This window comes from Haliotis rufescens, unplaced genomic scaffold, assembly GCF_023055435.1.
Source record: "Haliotis rufescens isolate VD_foot unplaced genomic scaffold, xgHalRufe1.0.p SCAF_55, whole genome shotgun sequence".
NCBI lineage: Eukaryota > Metazoa > Mollusca > Gastropoda > Lepetellida > Haliotidae > Haliotis > Haliotis rufescens.
The window spans coordinates 470521-491432 of NW_025964279.1; the positions used below are offsets into that span (position 1 = coordinate 470521).

A 20912-nucleotide genomic window follows, 5' to 3' on the forward strand; every position below is an offset into this window, starting at 1 on the left:
GCGTTAAACCCAACTCACTCACTCACTCTTTTTATTTCTTCATTTTTTCGCGCCTGTATATCTTACCTCATTTCATTTCCCTCATCTGAGTCATGGTCCTTACCTGTAGTAAATTCATGTCAACCTGTCGATGTCGCGTGCTTTTTTACTGTATATTGTTCTTTGAACATTGCTTCTATTTTCTTAACGCTTTTGAGGGCAAGGGGTCAACGACGGTCAGGGTTTTGCCATAGTGGTAGAGCGTCTGCCCGGTAAGCGGATGGTCTGGGGTTCGATCCCCGGCCTCGTCATACCAAAAAGACGTTAAAAGATGGTACTTGTTGTTACCCTGTCTGGCGATCGGGCTAAGACAAGGACAGGTCGGCTCGGAGTCAGTATACTTTGTCTGTGTGGGATATTCACGTTACACTGCGGCATGGTATCTCAGTGAGCCAGCACTATAAATCGGCATCAGTCCGGACTAACACACACACACACACACACACACACACACACACACACACACACACACACACACACACACACACACACACACACACACACACACACACGTCGCTATATAAGTACATTCTTGGACGCGACGTTAAACCTAATTTCACCACGCCTCATAGTTGAAACCACTTTAATAGGTTCTTTTTAAAACTCATCCAAGATATCGAACTGTTTCAATATCTTTCCAAAGTACACCGAAATTCTATCACCTCCTTACGTCGTCGGATCTTACTTCCGATCTTACATGGGTCATTGACCTTGCACCACGTGTTGTAATACCTCCACCTGCAAACTCTGAGAGACATGCTCAAACGCTGAAACCTGCTCAGATCATCTACAGGAGGAGACGGTTTGCGCAGCCAGTCATGGCGTCGGCTGCTGTCGCCGCACCACCGACGACTACGTCCTCGATGAATAATCACCGCCCGTCTTCCTGTATGTGTGCAGGGGCAGTCGGGTAGCCTAGTGGTTAAAAAAGCGTTCGCTCGTCATCCCGAAGACCCGGGTTCGATTCCCGACATGGGTACAATGTGTGAAGCCCATTTCTGGTGTCCCCCGCCGTGATATTGCTGGAATATTGCTAAAAGCGGCGTAAAACCATACTCAGTCAGTCAGTATGTGTGCAAAAGTGCTGTCATGTGTTTGTCATTACTTGTATCATTTCATTCGCCTCTTACGACAAGCATAGTCACTTTTTACGGCAAGCATGGCACACACCTCTGAAAGGGTCCGACCAGGTGGACTGTCCCACTTGTGGTGAGTAAACTGTTGTCTTGTAGAAATGTGAATGCGAATCAACATCTAAAACCTCTGATCGCAAGAGGTGATTCACTGACGACGATATGGCTACATGACAACGTTGTTTTACCAAAATTAGGTCACATTGTATTGCGTGAGTACCAACGTCTTCCCGAGGCAATGGAGTTAACCGACTTTTAAACTTCAAGGGGAAACTTGTCTGTGGAAGATCTTGAATAACATGACGCTGTAACAGAGCACAGTTGTTCCCGTGCAGTGTGGCACAGCTTGGCATCACACACGTGCATATACGTACAAACACACACAAACATGTACACCTCTCACAGCACACACACGTACCCACCCCCGGCACATACATACATGTGCACACACCCCACGCACACACACGTACACTGTAATCTGTAGTCGTGTATGTAATCTGTAGTGTACTATGTAAATCTGTAGCCTTGTATGTAATCTGTTGTGTACTATGTAATCGGTAGCCGTGTGTGTAATCTGTAGCCGTGTATGTAATCAGTAGTGTACTATGTAATTTGTAGCCGTGTGTGTAATCTGTAGCCGTGTATGTAATCCGTAGCCATGCATGTAATCCGTAGCCGTGCATGTAATCTGTAGCTGTGCATGTAATCTTAAGCCGTGTGTGTAATCTGTAGCCGTGTATGTAATCTGTAGCTGTGCATGTAATCCGTAGCCATGCATGTAATCCGTAGCCGTGCATGTAATCTGTAGCTGTGCATGTAATCTTAAGCCGTGTGTGTAATCTTAAGCCGTGTATGTAATCTGTAGCTGTGCATGTAATCCGTAGCCGTGCATGTAATCTGTTGCCGTGCATGTAATCTGTAGCCGTGCATGTAATCGGTAGCCGTGTTTGTAATCTGTTGCCGTGCATGTAATCTGTAGCCGTGCATGTAATCTGTAGCCGTGTATGTAATCTGTAGCCGTGTGTGTAATCTGTAGCCGTGCATGTAATCCGTAGCCGTGTGTGTAATCTGTAGCCGTGTATGTAATCTGTAGTGTACTATGTAAATCTGTAGCCGTTGATTTAATCGGTAGTGTACTATGTAATCTGTAGCCGTGTATGTAATCAGTAGTGCACTATGTAATCGGTAGCCGTGTATGTAATCTGTAGCCGTTCATGTAATCTGTAGCCATGCGTGTAATCCGTAGCCGTGCGTGTAATCTGTAGCCGTGCATGTAATCTGTAGCCGTTGATGTAATCTGTAGCCGTGTGTGTAATCTGTAGCCGTGTATGTAATCTGTAGCCGTGTATGTAATCTGTAGTCGTGTATGTAATCTGTAATCGACTCTGTAAGTTGAAGTGTATTCTGTAAGCTGTATTTTTAACTCTTCCTGGTCCCAGTTTGATCAAGGGAAAGAATGTTGACGAACACCAACGTGTAGGTCACGGGTGGGGCGAGAAGATGACGGCGTCAAGAATGTAAATATTTCACAACATACACAGTCACAGTCGTCATTGATATTTATCCTTGTAATGTAGAAAGTGTATTTTTTGTCATTGTTATTTAATAATATACACGGTAACTGTACAGTATGTATTACACGTAAAACCCGATCCAACACTTCCAGCCGATTGTCTGTGGAATGTCAATACGTGTACATAGAACGTCACCCCGTAACAATGATTCTAAAATCGGCAAATTTGCTAATCAAGACGATTTTATTGAGAAATCACAATTATGAGAGAAGATTTGGGTGATGTCTTAGGATGTTTTGACGCCACAACTCGCGTCTTTCCATAATAATAATAATAATAATAATAATAATAATACATGTAAGTGCATTTATAACGCGCCAGATTCCATTCACCAAGTGGATGCTCATGGCGCTGCACTTTTATTATCCTGGTCATTACTCGATTTTCATTCTCAGCTCCCTGGGGAGTAAACAACCGTAATCTATAGAAAGACGGCAAAAGTTTGAGTGAGCAACGTTAATGTACAAACGTGTGTCTAATTCTCTCCTTTCTGTCATTTAATGTTTCAATTGTAAAAAAGCATACATGTAAATCTAGTTTGTGATAACTTGTGCCCAGTCATGTTCTTGAGAATAGTATTATGTTTTAACTTTAAACTAAGGGACTCGTCATTTATTTTAGGGGGTTGGCGTGGGGATTGGGGTGAGGTTGGCCTCAGGATCCCCCCCGTCTCTCTCTCACACACACACACACACACACACACACACACACACACACACACACACACACACACACACACACACACACACACACACACACACACACACACACACACACACACACACACACACACACACACACACACACACACACACACACACACACACACCTCATTAATGACAAGTCCCTTAGTCACACATTGATGATTCGAGCGGCCCCGACTGTCATTCCGATTTCAACGAAAATACAAGAGTATTACATATAAATATACATCTCTCCTCTTACCTACATCGTGTTTGAAGAGATGTTACTTCAAACCGCCTGACTAAACACGGACCAGGAAGTGGGAGGCTTGTTGAACTTGCAGGAGTAGACGACAGCGAGTTAATGACGGTCGCCATACATAGACGGGGGAATTCTTTTCACAAAATCCATCATTGTCCCCGTGAAGATTTTACTCTCAGTCATCTTATATATTCGTGTAAGATAATATACCTGGTGACATATTTGAAAACATATTTGTTTCTATCTGTTCATATCACGATGATCTCGGGCTTCATATGAGATACAAAGTTGCCTAAAAGCCTTCAAATAGGAGTTCAATTTGCACAGAGGAAGTTTAGCCGCCCTTTGTAAATATTGGTATATCACTGTGCGTCGTGGGGTATGTTTTCTGTTCATTGTGTCCAAGTTTTCATTCCCGCTAAAACAAATTCAGGACCCATGGGATTCTTGGAAAAATGTTAACACAAAGACAGGAGTCCCTTATTTAAAACATATGATGACGTAGAAAACCTTCCACGTTTCACATGACTTGCACTTGACTGGGTAAATCCCTCAACAACACATTTAAATATTTTGTTTAACTTATCCAATATTTAACGAGAAGGGCATATGCACAACTTAAAAACGTTGCCAAAACTCATTCACTATTCAATAATCAAAATTTGTCAAAAACTAGTTTTCCCTGCTTTTGTTAATAACTTAATATTATATTTCAAGATCTATCGAAAACAGGACAGAACACGTGACATACGACGTGCGTTGTCACTATAAGTAAACGTGATGTCAATCTGTCCTTGTATTGTGTGAATCCAAAAGATGGGCTGAAGATGATCCAAAAAACGATGTACATAAAGAGCACCTCTCAACCGGAGTACGCCACTGAGCTTCAGCCGAGACTTGAGGATGGAGGTACTGACGTGTGCACTTACCCTTGTTGCCTGTGTTCTGCTTGTGGATGCAGCTCCTCCTACGGACACAGCGCCTCCTTTTCGCCCTACTTATGAGATACAAGGTGTGTATCAGAGTTTGAGTTGGTATGACTACATCCCCGTGTATGGGTTTAACGCTTAAGAAACATTTGTAATATTCTCTTTAATCACCAGAACAACTGTAAAATATCTCTCACTTTTAAAGGACGACTTTATCTTAAAATCAGTTCATCATCTGAGTATAGACAATGCCTGTGTGACGCAACACCCCTTGTTGCAGCGCGAGAAATCGCGATAAACATGGCCGTCCGAAAACGTATGATGTCCGAAAACCCATGATCCGACGATATATTGGGGACATCCTATTAACCTGCAACTCTTTATATCTATTTTACGATTCACGTTCAATTGAAAATATAACGATAATTGTTTAGTTCAGGTGAAGAAATTAACAGTCGTTACTACTTATAAACACATCAGGGGCGGTCGGGTAACCTGGTGGTTAAAGCGTTCACTCGTCACGCCGAATACCCGGGTTCGATTCCCGACATGGGTACAATGTGTGAAGCCCATTTCTGGTGTCCCCCGACGTGATATTGTTGGAACATTGCTAAAAGCGGCGTAAAACCATACTCACTGACACTATAAACACATCGCAGTTACACGAGTGAATGGATGTTTTTTGAAAGACTATGCCACTACAATAATCCAGCTGATGTTACTGTATCCCTTCATCCGATCGTCTTTTAATAGTCGTTTTTCTTTATGTCACTGTCGGTGGCCACGGATCTTCCTCAAAGAAAAGTCTGCCAATGTGCGTTTTAGAATTTTTAGCGCAAATCTACATCTCCGATTGGCTACAAATCAAAACTAGATTTAACGTGTGCTTCCTATCTCTTCGTTAATCACTAACCTCAATACAACCTCTGAACTCAAACTCGGAACAAAGATCCATGATAAAAAATACAAAAGCGGTGGTGTTTTTTAAGGGCCGCCATCTTACCGGTTTCGATCTGAATTCCATATTCAGAGATAAGTTATGATAAAATGAACTTAACGTATTTGAAGATATAAGTGCTTAAGATAGAGAATTTCGTCGCCTCTTACAACAATCACTGGATACAAGGGATCTACTGTGCCCTGACTCGAACGGAGATCTACTGAACGTGCATGGTGATAACATCCTTATTGATTCGTACACAGATGGCGTTAATCAGTTTTCATGCCATCACCCATTGAAATATCAGGATTTTGTTGTCAATGACGTAATGTACGGACCATTGTTGACGAAATGCAGATTTAAAAACAAATCATAGCGCTGTTTCGAAATTTTACACCAACAATTACACAAGACTCGGTGGGCAAGCCAGAGTTTTTAAAATTATTTTTCTGGTTCCCGTCCGCGTTGGTCCTTTTATTTTCCGGATGTTTAACAAAGGGCAGGTAACTCTAACATTATTTTCTAAAAACGAACGTAGAAATTGGTAATGGCGCACGTGTCAGTGCATGGTGTCTGTCAGGGGATAGTTTTCAGGCTTGTCGAGTGCATTTTAGACATCATGCTACTGAACCTTTATGAATCGCTACGAATTTTTTTTATCTTATCAAGGAGACAACCACTTTTTCCCACCAGGATACGAAGATTGTAAATGACATGCAAACGAGCATGTCTCAAAAGAATCCTAAAACCCGATTTATCGCGTCAGTTTAGGACATACCGAAAGTTCAGACATATAATACTTTTATTTTGGTCCTAATCACCCACCAGCATCGATATAATTTAGTTACTTAACTTAGTCCGTCATCTGCAGATATCTACCTCGTGGGTTCGAATCCTAAATCCACCCTCAGTATGTTTCTAGCTTGATTTGCATTCTACTGATGCTCTAGGTTTACAATGAAATGGTAAGCGTCTGAAATCTGCGTCACTTCGGGCTTTCTTTGCCAACACAACGTGATATAGGCTATAACTGGAACCCCCTTTAAGGTCTTGGTTAGAATTGGTCTTCAGCAACCCGTGCTTGTCGTAAGATGGTCATGCTCGCTGACTTGGTTTATGCATGTAACCCAATTGCGTAGATCGATGTTCATGATGGCAATAACTGGATTGTCAGATCCGGATTCAACTATTTACAGACCGCCGTCATACAGCTGGAATATTGCTGAGTGCGGCGTTAAACAACAAACAGCCATGTGATACCGTTAAAAGCGACGCTAAACCAAACCCATTCACTGATTCACTGTATTTGCTTTTCCAGCTACCATCCTGCCAAGGATTTTTGACTCCCTCTGTCGTATCTGTGCCCAGTTCAACTTACCATGCAGAGGAATTCGATGTTATAATTCATGATGCGGGCACGGCAACACACAGGAAACTCAACACCCGTGAACTATGTGACATGGCTACCACACAGAACAGAACATAGTTAAGAAGAATATCCTGGTGTCTAGCCTATTCCATGTCAACAATACCATGTCATCGGTTATCACACAAAATGTTTTGATTATCTTGTTATAATCATTTGTACTGAAAATATTATATCCCCACTGAAATCAGTTGTTATACTTGATGAGAATCGTGTTATCTGAATATATTTGTGAAAACAAGCCCAAATTAGTGTTTACTTGTTCATTATTATTTTCATACGAACCTTGCCACTTTGCAGATGTCAGTGGTAAGTGCATTCGTGACCACTCGTGTCATTCCGGGATTAGTTGAACGGCGACTCATGCCCCTCTCGTGGTCATTTTACCAACTTGGTCATGTCTTCGCGCAAACGAGCATAGCGAAAAACACAGTTTTGTTCTTACTCAGCCGTCATTGCTGGAGCTGTTAGGTAGCCCAGTGGTTAATGCGTTCGTCACACCGGATGCACTGGTTCGATTCCCTACATGGAAACAAGGTGTGAATCCTATTTGGTGTGTCCCCTGCCGTTACTGTCACTCACTCACTCGTCATTGCTTTGTAATTTTGACACGATTGCCATTTGTTATTCAGTATGGTGAAAAGAATTTGACTGTCACTTTGATTCATGATAAATACAAACTGTATCTAAAATAAAATCGAGCATGCCGTGTTAAGCATTCATTTGTAGTTGGCAGGAAGGAGAGTTGGGCGAGGTGGAACGAAATACGGAAGAGGCATACCGTATTCGACGTAATAAGCGCCCAGGGCGCTCCCCCTATTAGAAATAGGGGGCTCTTATTAGAATATTATTTTGGTGAAAAAAACAGTTTAAAGATAAATTTCGTGGTTTATGCTGACAGCCTGAATGTTCATGTACGACAGATATATTTTTCCAGAATTTAATTGCCCATAATAAAGGTTGCATATAACACACGAATGCGTATCATACGCGAATAAATAAGTCTTGTGTACATTGATCAATCGGAAGGGGTGCTAATTGGGATTGTTCACTAGCCAATATATTAGCAAACATCGCCGTGGGCGCTTATTAGAGCGGGGCGCTTATTACGTCGAATACGGTAATATGCCTTTGTCAGTTACGTGAACCCACAAAGATCCGGGTTAGAATTGGTGTCTATCAACCAATGCTTGTCATAAGAGGCGACTAACGGGATCGATTGTTCAGACTCGCTGACTTGGTTGATGCATGTCATCGTATCCCAATTGCGTGGATCGATGCTCGTGATATCAATCCCTGGATTGTCTGGTCTTAGCTCGATTATTTACAGAGCTCCGTCATGTAGCTGTAACGTTAAACAAGAAACACACACACAGATTGTGTTGGACCACTTACCGCAGTTAGACACTTGTCCAGTACTGTTCACAGCAGGTGACTCTTCGAGTTGCCAGGATATTACGTAATATTAGCAGAAACTAGTGCGGCGTTAAACAACAAACAAACAGTTATTTAACCACAACTGACAGCAAGTCGTATGGCTTTAAAGGTTATTGAAAAGGGGCGAGAAGTGACGAATCTGGTAAGAGAGCATCCATTTGATATGTATGTGTATGTTGGTGTTATTTTTTAGAACAATCCATTTTTTTTCCCGCTATATCAAACAACTATTAATTTATTGAAAATCATCAAACGATTTTGGAAATATTTCTGAAAAAAAAATTCATTTAAAACATCTTCCCAGCCCCGAAAAGAAATCCAATGGATGCTCCCTAACTGGCCGTTGATGCCAAGCTGTGACACACTGCACGGGAACCATTGTGCACTGTTACAGCGTCATGTTATTCCAGATCTTCCACAGACATGTTTCCCCTTGAATTTTAAAAGTCGGTTAACTCCCTTGACTCGGGAAGACGTTGGTACTCCCGCAATACAATGTGACCTAATTTTGGTAAAACAACGTTGTCATGTCGTCATATCGCCGTCAGTGAATCATCTCTTGCGATCAGAGGTTTCAGATGTTGATTCGCATTCACATTTCTACAAGACAGCAGTTTACTCACCACAAGTGGGACAGTCCGCCGGGCGGAGCCTTTCAGAGGTGTGTGTGTGTGTGTGTGTGTGTGTGTGTGCTTGTGTGCTTGTGTGATATTACGCAAATTTGAACAGGTGGGGAGTTTTTGCCACAGAGAGTGTGTGTGTGTGTATGTGTGAGAGTGTGTGTATGTGAATGTGTGTGTGTGTGTGAGAGAGTGTGTGTGTAAGTGGTGTGTGTGTGTGTGAGAGAGAGAGAGCGTGTGTGTGTGTGTGTGCGAGTGTGAATGTGTGTGTGAGAGTGCGAATGCCGGTGAATGTGTGTGTGTGTGTGTGTGAGAGAGAGAGCGAGTGTGAATGTGTGTGTGTGTTTGAGAGAGAGAGAGAGAGTGTGTGTGTGTGTGAAAGAGAGAGTGTGTAAGTGGTGTAAATTCATTGTAACTTTATTACGTTGTTTCCACTGGAATATTTATTGTAACTAACCTAGTTTGTATCTTGTGTGAATACTCACTCGGGTAATGTATTATTTAGTTAGAGTGTGTGTGTGTGAGAGAGAGAGAGAGCGAGTGTGTGCGAGTGTGAATGTGTGTGTGAATACCCACTCGGGTAATGTATTGCGACTAACGTGTGTGTGTGTGTGAATACCCACTCGGGTAATGTATTAGTTAGTGTGTGTGTGTGTGTGTGTGAGAGAGAGAGAGTGTGTGCGAGTGTGAATAGCGAGTGTGTGTGTGTGTGCGAGTATGAATGTGTGTGTGTGAAAGAGCAGAGAGAGAGTGTGTGCGAGTGTGAATGTATGTGTGTGTGAGAGAGAGCGAGTGTTTGTGTGTGTGCGAGTGTAAATGTGTGTGAGGGTGTGTGTGTAAGTGGTGTAAGTTCAATGTAACTTTATTACGTTGTTTCCACTGGAATATTTATTGTGACTAAACTAGTTTGTATCTTGTGTGAATACCCACTCGGGTAATGTTTTAGTTAGTTAGAGAGTGTGTGCGTGTGTGTGCATGTGTGCGTGTGAGCGAGTGTGTGTGCGAGTGTGAATGTATGTGTGTGAGGGAGAGAGTGTGTGCGAGTGTGAATGTGTGTGTGAAAGAGAGAGAGTGTGTGTGTGAATGTGTGAGAGTGTGTGAATGTGTGCGAGTGTGTGTGTGTGAGAGAGAGAGAGCGTGTGTGTGTGTGTGTAAGTGGTGTAAGTTCGGGTAGTGTATTAGTTAGAGTGTGTGTGTGAGAGAGAGAGAGTGTGTGTGAGTGTTCGAGTGTGTGTGATTGTGTGTGTGTGTGTGAGAGAGAGAGAGAGAGAGAGTGTGTGTTTTAATGGTGTAAGTTCAATGTAACTTTATGACGTTGTTTCCACTGGAATATTTATTGTGACTAAACTAGTTTGTATCTTGTGTGAATACCCACTCGGGTAATATATTAGTTAGTTAGAGAGTGTGTGCGTGTGTGTGTGCGTGTGTGTGTGTGTGTGTGTGTGAGTGAGCGAGTTTGTGTGCGAGTGTGAACGTATGTGTGTGAGGGAGAGAGTGTGTGCGACTGTGAATGTGTGTGTGTGTGTGAGAGTGTGTGTGTGTGTGAATGTGTGAGAGAGTGTGTGCGAGTGTGAATGTGTGCGAGTGTGTGTGTGTGAGAGAGAGAGAGTGTGTGTGAGTGTTCGAGTGTGTGTGAATGTGTGTGAGAGAGAGAGAGAGAGAGTGTGTGTGTAAGCGGTGTAAGTTCAGTGTAACTTTATTACGTTGTTTTCCCTGGAATATGTATTGCGACTAACATAGTATCAGGTAGAGTGTGTCGGGTATATTATATTCAGTCCTATGTCAAGTGTTGTATGTTGTAGAATAAGGATCCTGCTGTATATAATTCAATATGTATCAATCATTCTCAATCCTTATAGCATGTTCATTAGATGTTCGTCGTACGAATGTACACGTATGATTGATTGTAAACATTGAGATATAATTGACTGCTGAAAAATGACTCTGTGGCGACTTATACACTCACTGTCTGTTCACTCGGGTCTCGTGTTGTTGTGTGGGATGGTCGTGTACAGTGGTACCTCTGCTTTGTGAGTTGATCACCAATCTCGCGGCCCGTGAAGATCCGGGGTAGAACAGGTCATCAGCAACCCATGCTTGCCGTAAAAGGCGACTAACGGGATCGGGTGGTCAGCGTCGCTGATTTGGTTGATGCACGTCATCTATCTCAATTGCGTGGATCGATGCTCATGATGTCAGTCACTGGATTGTCTAGTCCAGACTCGATTACTTACAGACCGCCGTCATATAGCTGGAATATTGCTGAGTGCGGCGTTAAGCAACAAACAAACCAATCTCGCGGGTTTATATACACCATCTGATTCTCCGTTTGAATCCACCAGGCTTACCCTGACCTGTCTCTTTGTGAACATATTGCATCTAGTGAGGAAGCCCTTCATCCACGGAAGCTGTGCAACCCCATACAGAAGCGTCTTTGGAAGAGATTATCTTCCGAAATTACACACCAGTCAATTAACAGTGCATTACAAGCACTTTGGGTAGGTTCTTCCTCAGCGAGGCAGGACTCAGTCAACTTTATACTCGACCTTTGAAATGAGTTAAGTAAAGATCTTTTAGATGTTTAATTTTCATGGATCCCTGCTCATGTTGGACTACTTGGAAGTGAGAAGGCTGAAAAATTGGCGAAAGCTGCATTAGAATTTGATGAATCAGAACAGAATGACTCAATTTACCTTCTGCAGAATTAGACACCGTCAGTATGACCCATGCTAAAAAAAATGGCAACAAAAATGGGCAACATCCTTAAAAGGACGTCATCTCTCCTTTTATTAATACAGTAAACTACGTTTATAACGAACACGCTAATAACGAACTGACGGATATGACGAACTATTTTTTTGTCACAGCCACTGCTCTATATATGCAGTTCATATGCTTATAACGAACTCCGGTTATAACGAATAAACATTAGTGGCCCCTTTGAGTTTGTTATAACCGTAGTTTACTGTACATTACAAATATCTCGAAACAATCGGAGAGAGGAGATTCTCCTTATCAGACATCGTCTTGGACATTGTGGTCTTAGTGGATATCGCCATGTTCTTTATAAAGACCTTTCTGCACATTGTACAGTGTGTAATCAGCTTGTCAATGTGGCTCACTATTTACTGCATTGACAAAAATATGTAAATCAACGTATGGCAATGGTGGAGTCTCTCAAAGTTCTCAACACTGACCTGGGCGGTCGGGTAGCCTAGTGGTTAAAGCGTTCGCTCGTCACGCCGAAGACCCTGGTTCGATTCCCGACATGGGTACAATGTGTGAAGCCCATTTCTGGTGTCCCCCGCCGTGATATTGCTGGAATATTGCTAAAAGCGGCGTAAAACCAAACTCACTCACTCACTCACTCAACACTGACCTCTCATTGGCTGGACTTTAATGTTCTAATAATATTGTTCGCCATGACGTTCAGAATGTCATTCTTGCTTATATGAAAGCGAGTGGCAGTTTTACTACGTTATTCTCATTTACAATGCCAAGTTCAAGGTCGTAAGTCGACGCGGCGATGACCGCTGTGATCTTTCAACAAAATAATTTGTGAGTGATGCTCTGAAACTTTGTAAAGCAACGATGCTCAAACTATTCCGATACAAGTGGAGTCCGAATATTCTATTTCAAAGTATATTTGGTCGCGATTTCTGCAGATCACGGGCAACTGTTAAAGTTAATGGACTTGACATATGCAAGTAGAATATGTCGATATTACTGTTTTGAGATCTTTTTGTAGTGTGTCTGTGAATTACTGGTGTTTTGTGAAAAATGGTAGTGACTTTTCGGGAGTAGAGTAGACGTTGCAGAGTACAGGTGCACAGTGATTACGACGGCTCCATTCGAATGGCCACCTAATGCCAAAAATAGTCCCGTCCGCATGTGATGTTATTACGTACGAAAGCCCATCAGGACCATATTGGTATTTTGTTTTTTCTCTTTTAAAAGTCGTAATTACGACTTTTTTTCTCGAAATTACGACTTTTAAAAGAGAAAATAAACAAAATACCAATATGGTCCTAATGGGCTTTCGTAATTACGCAAAGTGTAAGAAAGATGTATTTTTATTCAACGGATGAGTAATACGCAGGTGTACCAAATAACAAAGAAAGATACATTTACAGAAAGAGACTATAACAGTTTTAGTATTCCAACAACGTTCAGAGTAAAGAATGCCTTGATCTTGCTTCACAATACTGTTGCAATACAGACCTACATTTCAAACGATATGTGTTATTCTGATCACTAATACTTCAGCTTGAACGTGACCGCCTCCGTGGTATAGTGGTAGAGCGTCCGCCCGGAGAGCGGAAGGTCCGGGGTTCGATCCCCGTCCGCGTCATACCAAAAGACGTTAAAAGATGGTACTTGTTGTTACCCTGTCTGGCGCTCGGCATTAAGGGGCTAAAACAAGGACTGATCGGCTCGGAGTCAGTATACTGTGTCTGAGTGGGGTATTCATGTTAAACTGCGTATTAAACTGGTATCTCAGTGAGCTAGCACTATAAATCGGCATCAGTCCGGACTAGTACAAGCAGCCACACACACACGCACACACGTGCATGCACGTCGCTAAGTGCAATAATCTTGGACGCAACGTTAAACCCAATTTCACCTCACCTCACCTCTTTTAGATAGATAACCTGAAATATTTCCCATCTGCTCGAAAAGCTGAAACATTTGCTCCAGAACATTCCTTTGATGCCGAGTCTTCATTGAAGGTGCATTGCGCACAAAACCAGCCTCCCTGTGATGGATTTGACATGGGTTTTGGGTTACATATGACAGGCCTCACGGTGAGGGGAAGTGTGGTTTAACCTCGCGGTCAAGATATGTGCACTTGAAAGCGGCGTGACAAACCTCAAGGCAATGTAAACGTATTTACCTTTCAAACAATCCCAGAATCCGAGGGGCTCAACCCCGATTAACCAGCTGGCAAATATATGTATAACGTCGTAGTCGGAGTTTGTATACCATTATCTGAAGTGGCCACGCACTCGACAAGCCGAATGGTGACGAAAATGGGCAATGGGCGACGAATGCTCCCTTCGTGAACACTCGCGCCTTTCCGGAACGAAACGAACCCTATTTTTGGCTCCGGAAACTTTCAACTCTTTGTTACGGAACAGTGCGACGTTTGGTGGACAATTCCGAAGATGAAGTATATTCACAGCGTTTAGAGAATGTGTCATTCTGCTTCAGCGGCTGCGGGATGAAGCTGTGGACAAGTGCTCTGCTCCTGTGTGTTCTTGCTGCCATGGTGACAGCAAGACCTGACAGCCATGGTAGAGTCGGCCGTGTTGACAGGAGACCTACTGAGGGCCCTAGTAATCCATGTAAGTAGACATGTAGACATGTATAGTATTTTTATCATGATGTCTGATGAAAATGCTCATAAAATAAACAGAGAGGAAGGCACGTGTGATTGCCTTAACATTCCGATATGCTTGGAGTTGGGTAAAAGAAATCAATCCATGTGTCTCTCTGCCTCTGTCTCTGTCTCTCTCTGTGTGTCTGTCTCTCTCTGTGTCTCTCTGTGTCTGTCTCTCTCTCTGTGTGTCTCTGTCTCTCTGTGTCTCTCTCTGTATCTCTCTCTGTGTGTGTCTGTCTCTGTGTCTCTCTCTCTGTGTGTCTGTCTGTCTGTGTGTCTGTCTCTCTCTGTGTGTGTCTCTGTCTCTCTGTGTGTGTCTTTGTCTCTCTCTGTGTCTCTGTCTCTCTCTGCCTCTCTGTGTGTCTTTGTCTCTCTCTGCCTCTCTGTGTGTCTCTGTCTCTCTCTCTGTGTCTCTCTCTGTGTGTCTCTGTCTCTCTCTCTCTGTGTCTCTCTCTGTGTCTCTGCCTCTCTGTGTGTCTCTGTCTCTCTCTCTCTGTGTCTCTCTGTGTGTGTCTCTGTCTCTCTCTCTCTCTGTCTCTCTATGTGTCTCTGCCTCACTGTGTGTCTCTGTCTCTCTCTCTCTGTCTCTCTCTCTCTGCCTCTCTGTCTCTGTGTCTGTCTCTCTCTCTCTGTGTCTCTGCCTCTCTGTGTGTCTCTGTCTCTCTCTCTCTGTCTCTCTGCCTCTGTGTCTGTCTCTCTCTCTCTGTGTCTCTGCCTCTGTGTGTCTGTCTCTCTCTCTCTGTCTCTCTCTGTGTCTCTCTCTCTGTGTCTGTCTCTCTCTCTCTGTGTCTCTGCCTCTCTGTGTGTCTCTGTCTCTCTCTCTGTGTCTCTCTGTGTGTGTCTCTGTGTGTGTCTTTGTCTCTCTCTGTGTCTCTGTCTCTCTCTGCCTCTCTGTGTGTCTCTGTCTCTCTCTGCCTCTCTGTGTGTCTCTGTCTCTCTCTCTCTGTCTCTCTGTGTGTGTCTCTGTCTCTCTCTCTCTGTGTCTCTCTGTGTGTGTCTCTGTCTCTCTCTCTCTCTGTCTCTCTATGTGTCTCTGCCTCACTGTGTGTCTCTGTCTCTCTCTCTCTGTCTCTCTCTCTCTGCCTCTCTGTCTCTGTGTCTGTCTCTCTCTCTCTGTGTCTCTGCCTCTCTGTGTGTCTCTGTCTCTCTCTCTCTGTCTCTCTGCCTCTGTGTCTGTCTCTCTCTCTCTGTGTCTCTGCCTCTGTGTGTCTGTCTCTCTCTCTCTGTCTCTCTCTGTGTCTCTCTCTCTGTGTCTGTCTCTCTCTCTCTGTGTCTCTGCCTCTCTCTGTGTCTCTGTCTCTCTCTCTGTGTCTCTCTGTGTGTGTCTCTGTGTGTGTCTTTGTCTCTCTCTGTGTCTCTGTCTCTCTCTGCCTCTCTGTGTGTCTCTGTCTCTCTCTGCCTCTCTGTGTGTCTCTGTCTCTCTCTCTCTGTCTCTCTGTGTGTGTCTCTGCCTCTCTGTGTGTCTCTGTCTCTCTCTCTGTCTCTCTCTCTCTGCCTCTCTGTCTCTGTGTCTGTCTCTCTCTCTCTGTGTGTCTCTGCCTCTCTGTGTGTCTCTGTCTCTCTCTGTCTCTCTGCCTCTGTGTGTGTCTCTGTCTCTCTCTGTGTCTCTGCCTCTGTGTGTGTCTCTGTCTCTCTCTGTGTCTCTCTCTCTGTCTGTCTCTCTCTCTGTGTGTCTCTCTCTGAGTCTCTGTCTCTCTGTGTGTGTCTTTGTCTCTCTCTCTGTGTCTCTGTCTCTCTCTCTGCCTCTCTGTGTGTCTTTGTCTCTCTCTCTGTCTCTCTCTCTGTGTCTTTGTCTTTCTGTGTGTCTCTCTCTGTGTGTGTCTTTGTCTCTCTCTGTGTCTCTCTCTGTGTGTCTTTGTCTTTCTGTGTGTCTCTCTTTCTGTGTGTCTGTCTCTCTCTATGTGTGTCTCTGCCTCTCTGTGTCTCTCTGTGTGTGTCTCTGTGTGTGTCTCTCTGTGTGTGTCTTTGTCTCTCTGTGTGTCTCTGTCTCTCTCTGCCTCTCTGTGTGTCTCTGTCTCTCTCTGTGTCTCTCTCTGTGTGTCTGTCTCTCTCTCTGTGTGTCTCTGTCTCTCTCTGTGTCTCTCTCTGTGTGTCTGTCTCTCTCTCTGCCTCTCTCTCTCTGTGTCTCTCTCTGTGTGTCTCTGTCTCTCTCTGTCTCTCTCTGCCTCTCTGTGTGTCTGTCTCTCTCTGTGTGTCTGTCTCTCTCTCTCTGTGTGTCTGTCTCTCTCTGTGTCTGTCTCTCTCTGTGTGTCTGTCTCTCTCTCTGTGTCTCTGTCTCTCTCTGTGTCTCTCTCTGTGTGTCTGTCTCTCTCTCTGTGTGTCTCTGTCTCTCTCTCTGTGTGTCTCTGTCTCTCTCTGTCTCTCTCTCTGCCTCTCTGTGTGTCTCTGTCTCTCTCTGTGTGTCTCTGCCTCTCTGTGTGTCTGTCTCTCTTTGTGTCTTTGTCTCTCTCTGTGTGTCTGTCTCTCCCTCTGTGTGTCTCTCTCTGAGTCTCTGTCTCTCTGTGTGTGCCTTTGTCTCTCTCTCTGTGTCTCTGTGTCTCTCTCTTCCTCTCTGTGTGTCTTTGTCTCTCTCTCTGTCTCTCTGTCTGTCTTTGTCTCTCTCTTCCTCTATGTGTGTCTCTGTCTCTTTCTGTGTCTCTCTCTGTGTCTGTCTCTCTCTGTCGCAGAGATTTCTTTTGACAATGACAGGGGTGTGCCGCCTTTAATTAACGTATCTCCAGTGGTTCAGACTGACTGAGTGTCCATTTCTACCTGGTAAAGGCGGGAGTGCCTAGGAATGTAACTATGGAATCACCCAGTCGTTACTTCTGTACACATTTGGAATGTTACACCCTTCAAGTATTATGGTAATGATTAACGCTCCGTGCCGTCTTAAAATGACCAATTCATCTTTACAAACTTGGAATATTACACCCCAATGTATTGTGATAAGGCAGAGATTTGGGTAAATGAACCGCAGTGACTCCGTACTATCTGTTAATATGTTATCTGTTAATATATTATTTGTTAATATGTTATTTGTTATTATGTTATTGTTAATATGTTATCTGTTAAAATAAAGGGGCACGTGTGGCCTCATCGTCAAAGGCGCCGCAATTCGCTGTACCGAGTTGCGTCCCTTGGGCGCGCAGGAGCCTATGATCTTTGGTTCGCCCCGATTTTGTTTCTAGGTTTGTCCGCACCATATCCGTGCTCGTGGGTTTCACCGAAGTGGTAAACGTCTGAGACCTGCATCACTTCGGGCTTTCCTCCCACATTAAGCTTACACGACGCGATATAACTGGAATACTGTTAAAAGTGGCGTTAAACCCAACTCACTCGCTCTGTTAATATGATTGTATTATGGTTTCAGATGGGGCGCTGTCGATGTACTATGACATACTCTGCTTCTACTGTAGGATGACAAACTTAACATGCCGGAATTTGGACTGCTACACGTTTGGTAGGAAATGAAGAATGATAAAGTTCTTTGCAGAAGCATCGTTCTGAAGATACAATACTTTACAATTGTGTATTAACAGGCATCGTTCTGAAGATAAAGTTCTTGACAGATATGGAACAAGCGTCGTTCTGAAGATGCAATACTTTACAATTGTGTATTAACAGGCATCGTTCTGAAGATAAAGTTCTTTACAGATGTGGAACAAGCATCGTTCTGAAGATGCAATACTTTACAATTGTGTATTAACAGGCATCGTTCTGAAGATAAAGTTCTTGACAGATATGGAACAAGCATCGTTCTGAAGATGCAATACTTTATAATTGTGTATTAACAGGCATCGTTCTGAAGATAAAGTTCTTTACAGATGTGGAACAAGCATCGTTCTGAAGATGCAATACTTTACAATTGTGTATTAACAGGCATCGTTCTGAAGATAAAGTTCTTTACAGATGTGGTACAAGCAGGACATACTTCCCCTTTTCGCGAACACCCGGTGTCATTTCTGATTTTCGGTGATCAATTCATATAATTTCCACCCAATGGAATCGGTTTCGTCGCATAATCGAGATTCTCTGGTGTAAACGTTATATATTTACATTTCTTTTCATGTTTTTGAATTATCAATTGAGGAGAATAATTAATTGATTAGTATATTATTTATCCGACCCAGTTTTGTCTTACGTGCTTGGTAAAATAACCAGTGAATGTCCTCATATTTATTCTTGGAAAGAACAAAACAGAAATCCATGCTTAATTACTACCATTAACATATCAAAGTTCAACAGATGCGTGTATGCGTACGTGCGTGGATGGGTGCTCATCCGTCGCGCACATTTCAAATGATTCTGAGGACACAAGCCACTTCAAAGCTGTACAACACAGACGCATATACTTCAGTCACTTGTCGAGCGGAAGGAGTTCAAACGGAGTTTCATAAACGCGGAGTGTTTGATAACGATAGAATGAAATGGTTTACGAAAATTGATCTTTGAAAATAGAAAAATATTCTTATATTGTTCGTTCGTTGTTTAACGCAACACTTGGCAATATCTCAGCTATGTGACGGCGGTTTGTAAATAATCCAGACAATCCAGTTACTGACATCCACGCCATTGGGATCGATGACATGCATCAACCAAGTCAGCGAGCCTGACCACCCGATCCCGTTAGTCGCCTCTTACGACACGCATGGGTTGCTGCAGACCTATTCCAACCCGGATCCTCACGGGTCAATCTTCTTATAGATATAATTAAACATTAAGGTGTAGCGACGTGGTGACGATTAAGCCAACGGCATCTCATGTGAAGTGAAGTGCAGGGCGACACTGTCGTGTTGTATATAGTGTAAAGCTACACTGTAGTGTTGTATATAGTGTAAAGCTACACTGTAGTGTTGTATATAACTAGTGAAGTGGAGGGCTTCATTGTAGTGTTGTGTATAACGTATATCGTTTAGGGCTCCACTTTCGTGTTGTATCTAATGTAGGGCTATACTGTAGTGTTGTATATAGTGTAAAGCTACATTGTAGTGTTGTATCTAGTGAAGGGCTACACTGTAGTGTTGTATATAACTAGATAAGTGGAGGGCTTCATTGTAGTGCTGTGTATCACATATATATCGTTTAGGGCTCCACTTTAGCGTTGTATATAGTCTAGGGCTCCCCTGGAGTGCTGTGTATAGTGTAGGGGTACACTGTAGTGTTTTATATAACTAGATAAGTGGAGGGCTTCATTGTAGTGCTGTGTATCACGTATATCGTTTAGGGCTCCACGTTAGTGTTGTATATAGTCTAGAGCTCCACTGGAGTGCTGTTGTTATAGTGTAGGGCTACACAGTGTTGTATAAAACTAGATAAGTGGAGGGCTTTATTGTAGTGTTTTGTATCACGTATATCGTTTAGGGCTCCACTTTAGTGTTGTATATAGTCTAGGGCTCCACTGGAGTGCTGTGTATAATGTAGGGGTACACTGTAGTGTTGTATATAACTAGATAAGTGGAGGGCTTCATGGTAGTGCTGTGTATCACGTATATCGTTTAGGGCTCCACTTTAGTGGTGTATATAGTCTAGGGCTCCACTGGAGTGCTGTTGTTATAGTGTAGGGCTACACAGTGTTGTATATAACTAGATAAGTGGAGGGCTTCATTGTAGTGTTTTGTAACACGTATATCGTTTAGGGCTCCACTTTAGTGTTGTATATAGTCTAGGGCTCCACTGGAGTGCTGTGTATAGTGTAGGGCTACACTGTAGTGTTGTTTATAGTGTAAGGCTACACTGTAGTGCTGTATATAACTAGATAAGTGGAGGGCTTCATTGTAGTGCTGTGTATCACGTATATCGTATAGGGCTCCACTTTAGTGTTGTATATAGTCTAGGGCTCCACTGGAGTGCTGTGTATAGTGTAGGGCTACACTGTACTATTGTATATAACTAGATAAGTGGAGGGCTTCATTGTAGTGCTGTGTATCACGTATATCGTTTAGGGCTCCACTTTCGTGTTGTATCTAGTGTAGGGCTACACTGTAGTGCTGTATATAGTGGAGGGCTTCATTAATATATTGTAGTGTTGTGTATCACGTATATCGTTTAGGGCTCCACTTTAGTGTTGTATATAGTCTAGGGCTCCACTTGAGTGCTGTGTATAGTGTAGGGCTACACTGCACTATTGTATATTCATTAGTGTTGTACATAACGTGTATAGTGGAGTGTGTTTGCTTTAATGTTTGTGGATGATATATCGCCAATGACTTATTCCAGTTAACAATTACGAAAGAAAATCAATGCCTTGGAGAAATTTTGTGATACCACGGGTCTGAAAGTAAATTTAGACAAAACTAAAATCATATTTTTTCGTAATGGTTGCCCTTTGCGAAATTATGAAAAACTGTTTTTAATGGTACTCAAACAGAGGTAGTATATTTTTTTATAGATATCTTCGACAGTGTTTTTACTCCAAACATTGTGTGGAGTAGAGCTGAATGAAAGTGGACTCTTAATTGGGTTACCAATATAGAGAATATACTGTTTCATTTGTGTTTGGATTTGCGT

The 20912-nt window shown here is 43.0% G+C and overlaps 2 long non-coding RNA genes across 2 annotated transcripts; both read left to right on the forward strand.

Annotated features, from left to right (window-relative positions):
- Positions 1-539: 539 nt before the first annotated feature.
- On the forward strand, positions 540-7238 carry LOC125374346. The gene is made up of 2 exons (XR_007218574.1): positions 540-4703; positions 6879-7238. It is a non-coding gene; the product is annotated as an uncharacterized LOC125374346 (long non-coding RNA).
- Positions 7239-14040: 6802 nt separating this feature from the next.
- LOC124144932 lies at positions 14041-18462 on the forward strand. Its single transcript, XR_007218579.1, has 2 exons — positions 14041-14388; positions 17776-18462. It is a non-coding gene; the product is annotated as an uncharacterized LOC124144932 (long non-coding RNA).
- Positions 18463-20912: the final 2450 nt, after the last annotated feature.